Here is an 8,244-nt window from a genome sequence, read left to right as displayed (position 1 = left end):
CACATCAAACCACATTAACTTCCCATTTGTCTTGCGGCCATCCTCGTTTTCAAATCTCACCTTGCATGGCTTTTACCCTCCCTATTTCTGGAACCTCCTCCAATCCCACAACCCTCCCAAGATATTTGTGCTCCTCTAATTTTGGCATTGTGTATGTTCCCAAGCTTAATTGCTCCATCATTAGTGGCTGTGCCTTCAATTGCCCCAAACTCTGGAATTCTCAGCCTACACATCTCTTCTCACTTTCCTCCGTTAAGAAACCTATTGGCCCATAACTCCCGTGCAGTGACACTCAGAATCGGACTGTCCTGTGGGGGGGATCAAGAGGCTTGTGGGAGTCCTGTTGGGGAAGGTCTTTGGAAGGGGGGGGGGGTGCGGTTTTGTATTATCGCTAGCCAGAAGTGAGGTGTGGCTTTAATTGGTCTAGCTTTTCCTGGGTAATATTACTGTAAGCCAGTTGGAACCATCCAAAGTTTGCGATATCGTACTTTGGGATGGATCCCATTGCAGAACAATTACCCAACCCAAGTCTGAACTTCCTGGACAATTCTTACCTGGGAACATCGGGGGGCGGGGGGGGATCTAGAATATCTTAGGAACTTGGGCGTTACGGGTTAAACATACATCTTTGCAAGTGGGTCATCTGACCTAACATCTCCTCATGTGGCTCCGAGTCATAATGCTTCTGTGGAGTACTTGCTGATGTTCGGTTACTTAAAGGTGTTGCATAAATATACAAGTTGTTACTTAAATGTTGCTGGTGCAGAATGGCAGATTTTCTTTTCACGATATTTAGAGGAGATGTGCGAGGCAAGTTTTTTTACGCAGAGGGTAGTGGGTGCCTGGAACTCGCTGCCGGAGGAGGTGGTGGAAGCAGGGACGATAGTGACGTTTAAGGGGCATCTTGACAAATATATGAATAGGATGGGAATAGAGGGATACAGACCCCGGAAGTGTAGAAGAGTTTAGTTTAAACGGGCAGCATGGTCGGCGCAGGCTTGGAGGGCCGAAGGGCCTGTTCCTGTGCTGTACATTTCTTTGTTCTTTGATGTACAGCAGTTTATGTTCTCACAACTGTTGAGTGCAGGAAAGGTTTGTTTTGTTTTCCTATCCTGTAGAGTGGCAGAGAGTTGTGGAAGTGTGTTATATCAGTGTGCTTCTACTTCAGCTTTTCCACCTCCACGCCTGCCCGCTCCCTCTCTCTCCACCCCTGCTCCCTCTCTCTCTACACCTGCTCTCACTCTCTCTCACCATATCCATGCTCTCTCCACACCCTCTCTCCCCACACCTACTTTCTCTCCCCACACCTACTCTGTCCCTCGCACCACATCTGCTCACTCCACACCTGCTCTCTCTCACCAGCTCTCTGCACCTACTCTTTCTCTACACCTGTTAGCTCTCCACACCTACTCTCTCTCTCTAAACACCTGCTCTCTTTACATACCTGCTCTGTTTCTAAACACCTGCTCCCTCTCCACACCTGTTCTCTCCCCACACCTGCTTTCTGTCTCTCTCCACACCTGCTCTCTCTCTCTCCACACCTGCTCTCTCTCACCACACCTGCTCTCTCTCTCCACACCTGCTCTCTCTCCACACCTGCTCTCTCTCTCCACACACCTGCTCTTTCTCTCTCTCCACACCTGCTCTCTCTCCACACCTGCTCTCTCTCTCCACACCTGCTCTCTCTCTCCACACCTGCTCTCTCTCTCTCCACACCTGCTCCCTCTCTCCACACCTGCTCTCTCTCTCCACACCTGCTCTCTCTCTCTCCACACCTGCTCTCTCTCCACACCTGCTCTCTCTCTCCACACCTGCTCGCTCTCTCTCCACGCCTGCTCTCTCTCTCTCCACGCCTGCTCCCTCTCCACACCTGCTCTCTCTCTCTCCACACACCTGCTCTCTCTCTCCACACCCGCTCTCTCTCTCCACACCTGCTCTCTCTCTCTCCACGCCTGCTCTCTCTCTCTCCACGCCTGCTCTCTCTCTCCACGCCTGCTCTCTCTCTCCACACCTGCTCCCTCTCCACACCTGCTCCCTCTCTCTCCACACACCTGCTCTCGCTCTCCACACCTGCTCTCGCTCTCCACACCTGCTCTCTAAGTCTCTCCCATCTGCTCTCTCTCTCTCCACACCTGCTCACTCTCTCTCTCTCTCCACATCTGGTCTCTCTCCCCAAACCTGCTCTCTCTCCCCACACCTGCTCTCTCTCTCCACACCTGCTCTCTCTCTCCACACCTGCTCTCTCTCTCCACACCTCCTCTCTCCTCACACCCGCTCTCTCTCTCTCCCCACACCTGCTCTCTCTCTCTCCACACCTGCTCTCTCTCTCTCCCCACCGCACTCGTCCCACACCTGCTCTGTCCACACCTGCTCTCTCCCCACACCTGCTCTCTCTCCCCACACCTGCTCTCCCCGCACCTCTCTCCACACCTGCTCTCTCCCCACACCTGCTCTCTCTCTCCCCACACCTGCTCTCTCTCCACACCTGCTCTCTCTCCACACCTCCTCTCTCTCCCCACACCTGCTCTCTCCCCGCACCTGCTCTCTCCCCGCACCTGCTCTCTCCACACCTGCTCTCTCTCCCACCAACTCTCTCTCTCCACACCTGCTCTCTCTCTCTCCATACCTGCTCTCTCCCCACACCTGCTCTCTCTCTCTCCACACCTGCTCTCTCTCTCCACACCTGCTCTCTCTCTCTCTCTCTCTCTACACCTGCTCTCTCTCCCCACACCTGCTCTCTCTCTCTATACCGGCAGCACGGTAGCACAAGTGGATAGCACTGTGGCTTCACAGCACCAGGGTCCCAGGTTTGATTCCCCGCAGGGTCACTGCCTGCTCTCTCTCTCTCCACACCTGCTCTCTCTCTCTCCAGAACTGCTCGCTCTCTCCACATCTGCTCTCTCTCCACACCTGCTCTCTCTCCGCACCTGCTCTCTCTCCCACCTGCTCTCTCTCCCACCTGCTCTCTCTCTCTCTCACACCTGCTCTCTCTCCCACCTGCTCTCTCTGTCCACACCTGCTCTCTCCCACCTGCTCTCTCTCTCTCTCTACACCTGCTCAGTCTCTCTCTCCACACCTGCTCTCTCTCCCCACCTGCTCTCTCTCCACAACTGCTCTCTCTCCCACCTGCTCTCTCTCTCTCCACACCTGCTCCCTCTCTCCATACCTGCTCTCTCTCTCCATACCTGCTCTCTCATCCCACCTGCTCTCTCTCTCTCTCCACACCTCCTCACACTCTCTCCCCACACCTGCTCTCTCTCCACACCTGCTCGCTCTCTCTCTCCACACCTGCTCTCTCTCTCTCCCACCTGCTCTCTCTCTCTCCCACCTGCTCTCTCTCCCCACACCCGCTCTCTCTCTCTCTCCCACCTGCTCACACTCTCTCTCCACACCTGCTCTCTCTCTCTCTCCATACCGGCTCCCTCTCCCCGCACCGTCTCTCTCTCTCTCCACACCTGCTCTCTCTCCACATCTGCTCTCTCCAGACCTGCTCTCTCCAGACCTGCTCTCTCTCTCTCCACACCTGCTCTCTCTCCCTCCCACCTGCTCTCTCTCTCCACACCTGCTATCTCCCTCTCTCACCTGCTCTCTCTCCACACCTGCTCTCTCTCTCAACACCTGCTCTCTCTCCACACCTGCTCTCTCTCTCTTCCCACTTGCTCTCTCTCTCACCTGCTCACTCTCCACACCTGCTCTTTCTCTCTCTCCACACCTGCTCTCTCTCCACACCTGCTATCTGTATCTCTCTCCCCATCCTGCTCTCTCGCCACACCTGCTCTTTCTCTCTCTCCACACCTGCTCTCTTTCTCCACACCTGCTATCTCTCTCTCTCCCCATCCTGCTCTCACTCTCTCCATGCTTGCTCACTCTCTCCACACCTGCTCTCTCTCCCCACACCTGCTCTCTCTCCACATCTGCGCTCTCTCTCTCATCTGCTATTTCTCTCTCCCCCCATCCTGCTCTCTCTCTCCACACCTGCTCTCTCTCTCTCCACACCTGCTCTCTCTCCACACCTGCTCTCTCTCCCCACACCTGCTCTCTCTCCCCACACCTGCTCTCTCTCCCCACACCTGCTCTCTCTCTCTCCTCACTTGCTCTCTCTCTCCACAGCTTCTCTCTCTCTCTCCACACCTGCTCTCTCTCTCTCCCCACACCTGGGGCGCGATTCTCCGCTCCCGCGCTGGTTGGGAGAATCGCCTGGGTCGCCAGATTTTCCCGCGACGCCGGTCCAATGCCCTCCCGTGATTCACCCAAGCGGCGAGATCGGCCCCGTCGATTTCCGCGTGGCGCTGGCCGGAGAATCGCCCGAGACACCAAAAATGGCGATTCTCCGCCACTCCCGCTATTCTCAGGCCCGGATGGGCCTAAGTCCCAACGGCATGACCCCAGTTCACGTCGTCACCATTCACACCTGCTATTTAAAGTCGTCAGCCAGTCGTGCTGGCTGACGCTGACCAGTGAGGAGGTGAGCGGACTGTTCCACAGCTCCTGGAGACCGGGTCGGCTTCCCCGAGAAGGCTGCGGCCAACGGGGGCGGGTGGGAGGGGTGAGGGAGAGTGTGCAGGTGGGAGGGGGGGATGAGGGAGAGTGTGCAGGTGGGAGGGGGGATGAGGGAGGGTGTGCAGGTGGGAGCGGGGATCAGGGAGAGTGTGCAGGTGGGAGGGGGGGATGAGGGAGAGTGTGCAGGTGGGAGGGGGGGATGAGGGAGAGTGTGCAGGTGGGAGGGGGAATGAGGGAGAGTGTGCAGGTAGGTGGGGGGATGAGGGAGAGTGTGCAGGTGGGAGGGGTGAGGGAGAGTGTGCAGGTGGTAGGGGGGGATGAGGGAGAGTGTGCAGGTGGGAGGGGGGATGAGGGAGAGTGTGCAGGTGGGAGGAGGGGTGAGGGAGAGTGTGGATGGTATCGTCCATCCGCAGATGCAATATGTCAGCCGCCCTGATATGGCAGGACGGTGACGAGGACACGGCCGCAGGTTGCTGTGTGGCTGATAGGCACAGGCGACTGGCACACTGGTGAGGAGTATGGTGTGAACTGACCGTTGGACGCAGACAGTGACCAGTGTTAGGCTGGGTGCGTATCTGCAGCGCGACCAGCCCACCGGGGCACACAGGTATCCCATGCAGCCCGGCTGGCGAGGTGTGGAAGAACCTCCGTGTAACGTGTCGTTTCTCTGCCCCCCACCACCCTCCTGCAGGTCACCATGTATGCCAACCAGACAGTGATGTTTACTGCCGTGGTTGGAGCCGCAGCTCTGCAGTTTGCCATCCGGCAGCGTGGAGTCAGACGGCCCACAGTGGCTGCAGATGCAGCGGTTGCCGGTGCAGCAGAGGGGATGGCCGCGGAGTGGCCCGTCGTCGCCGCGCAGGCCGCAGGCACTCAGGACCCGAATGTACATGGGGATGCCGAGGGGAACATTGACCCCCTGACGGCGAGGAATGCAGAGGAAGTGCTTGGGGGGGAGCAGGAGGAGGAGCAGGTGGATCCACTGATGGTGGTGCCAGGGCGCCACAGGCGTCCAGCAAGGCCTAGGGTGTACCAATTCCACATCACCTTACCATTGCGGCACTATGGGATTGCACAACAGTGATGAGTGGGTAAGCGGGTGTGATTAGTGCCATGTTGAATGATGAGGTGTGTTCCCAGATGGTACAGCAGGAGTGGAGGCGGACTGCTGAGAATCACGCCCTTCGACATGGCTCCCCGTCGGCACGCGTTTCCTTAGGCGGCCCGGCTTCGATGGGCCAGACTGCTCGGTGGGCGTGCTGGATGGCGCTGTGCCACCCTGACCTGCCCGCTGCCCACCAGATGCGCCAGGGACGGAACGGGGGGAGGCCGAGTGTACCGGGACATTCCTTGATGGAGCTATCGGGACGGGCCCCAGAATCTCCTCCTCCCTCGGGGAGCCCGGTGGCCCCACACCTGGCGCTGCCAGTCCTGGAGGCCTGCAGCGGGATCGACCATGGTCCAAATGTTCGCCGAGACGGAGCCCAGGGAGTGCGACATTCCTGCCAAGGACTGTGCGATCTCAACCTGTGAGTGCGCCACGCCATCCATCACGTGCGCCAGGCGGTCTATGCTCTCCACGACTGACTGCTGGGACTGTGCCATCGCCTGCTGGGACCGGGCCATGGCATCGTGAGACTTGGCCAGGGCCCGGAGAGCGGCGGCAATGTCCTGTTGGCTCTGTAAGATGGCTACGTGTGAGAGGGCAGCCCTCTCCTGGGCCATGGATGACGCGTGCACGTGAAGCCCAACGCCTTGCAGAACCTGACCCATGGCCTAAACCCTTTCACCTATTGCCTCCACCGCGGACGCCACCCGTGCGGTGTCGGCCTCGGTGGCTGCGATGAGCGGCACCACTCCCTGCTCCTGATCGCGTATGGACTCCTCCAACTGCGTGTGCAGGTCCTGGAAGATAGCCCTCATCCCGTTATTCAGTCCCTGGGTGTCCAAATGCATCGGTCGTCCGGGTGGGTCAAGTTCATCCAGGAACCCGGGAGCCGTCTGGGTGGCAGCTGTTTGCTAGGCCTGGGCTGCCTTCCAACTGTCCAGCCCCTCGGCTGCTCCAAACTCCACCTGCTGTACTGGCTCGGCTGTGGGGTGCGCACCAGACCGTGACCCGGGAGCCTCATCACTTATATGCCCAACCGAGGTGAGTGTCTCTGTGATGGTGTATGGTGTCGGGGACAGCAGCGCCGCAAGCTCGAGGTCATCGTCCGTTAGGAATTCTGGTCTGTTCTCCTCCCACTCATGGCCCGGCACAAGCTCCATGCCGGCCATGTCGTGCTGACCTCCAGGTGATTCCACCGAGTGTGTGGCCGTGATGTGCGATTCATCTTGAATGTCTACCCTGTGCTCCTCACTATTGTCTCTCTCGGGGTGTGAGCGTCCCGGTCCTGCATCCCATACTGAGAGGTTTGCCCTCCTGTTCGACCGACTGCCAACCTCTGGCGTGCGTCCCTGGGTGCACTTGTCGTTGGCGATGTTTCGCTGTCTCTTGGCCGAGACGTCCCTGGACGTTCGGCGGCTGGCCCTGGGGAACATAAAGATTCCGGATTCGTTAGACACGGTGGCCCGGGTGTATGGTGGTGGTGGGTGCACAGTGTGAGGGGGGGAGGGGAGCGAGGGTGCAGTGGCATGAGTGTGAGGGGGGAGGGGATCGAGGCTGCAGTGGGCAGTGTGTGAGGGAGACAATGACGGGTTGGGGGGGGGGGGGGGACATGCAGGGTTGTCTGACTTGCTTCTGCGCCTCCGAAATGGCATGTCGCGACCTCCCGGGTGGCGGATCCCCCTCTGCTCGTGAATGTTTAGCGGGTGCAGCACAGGAGAACCCCCTCCGGTTCTCATACGCTCACGCTGGTTGTGAGCTGTCTTGTCCTGGGGTGGGGTGGGGGGGGGGGGGGGGGTTGGATAAAGCATCACAATTAGGCGGGTATCATCAGGGCGTGCAGATATAAACTACATTTTTGCTGGTTCAGGAGACAGCACGCCATGGCATCGCGGCGGGGGGGGGGGGGGGGGGGGGCGGGGCTCATGTGGGTCGAGTAAATCGTTGGGCACCCTGACCCCCCCAAACCTCCCCTGATGCCCCAACCCCCCCCCGCCCCGCCCCCACTTCCCCCCCCCCTCGTGCCGGGAGGGGGGGGGGGGGGGGGGGAGCCTGGGGGCACCCTCATGGCACTTACCCTCGCAGCCCGAGTGAGGTCGTGCAGCTTCTTCCGACACTGCTCCCCCGTCCGGGGGGTCTGCCCCACAGCACTCACAGCGGTGCCAACCTCGCCCCGATGTCCCTTTTCTGCTCGACCTCATCCAGCAGGGTGTCCAGGTCCGTGTCCCGCAACCTCGGTGCGGCTCGTCGGGGCTCAGCCATCTTTTCCTCTCTCTTCTCCTCCGGTTCCTCTGTGCGCGGATCGCGCCATTTATGACGCAGCGCCGCGTCATTCGGGCGTCGCGCGGCGACAACAGGGCTTGCGCGACACACACGCCGAGTTTCTCACGGCCCCAATCCTAGCCCATTTTCGGGCCCTGAATCGGTCAGGACCGGGGCCGTTTCGCGCCGTCGAGAACCTCAACGGCGTTCACGACGGCGTGGGCACTTAGTCGCGGGAGCAGAGAATCGCGCCCCTGGTATCTCTCTCCACACCTGCTCTGTCTCCCCAAACATGCTTTCTCTCCACACCTGCTATCTCTCTCTCTCTCCCCACACCTGCTCTCTCTCCACACCTGCTCTCTCTCCACACCTGCTGT

This window comes from Scyliorhinus torazame, chromosome 13 (assembly GCF_047496885.1).
Source record: "Scyliorhinus torazame isolate Kashiwa2021f chromosome 13, sScyTor2.1, whole genome shotgun sequence".
NCBI classification, from domain to species: Eukaryota; Metazoa; Chordata; class Chondrichthyes; order Carcharhiniformes; family Scyliorhinidae; genus Scyliorhinus; species Scyliorhinus torazame.
The sequence above is the reverse complement of the archived record's forward strand: the minus strand, read 5'-3'. Positions refer to the sequence as shown.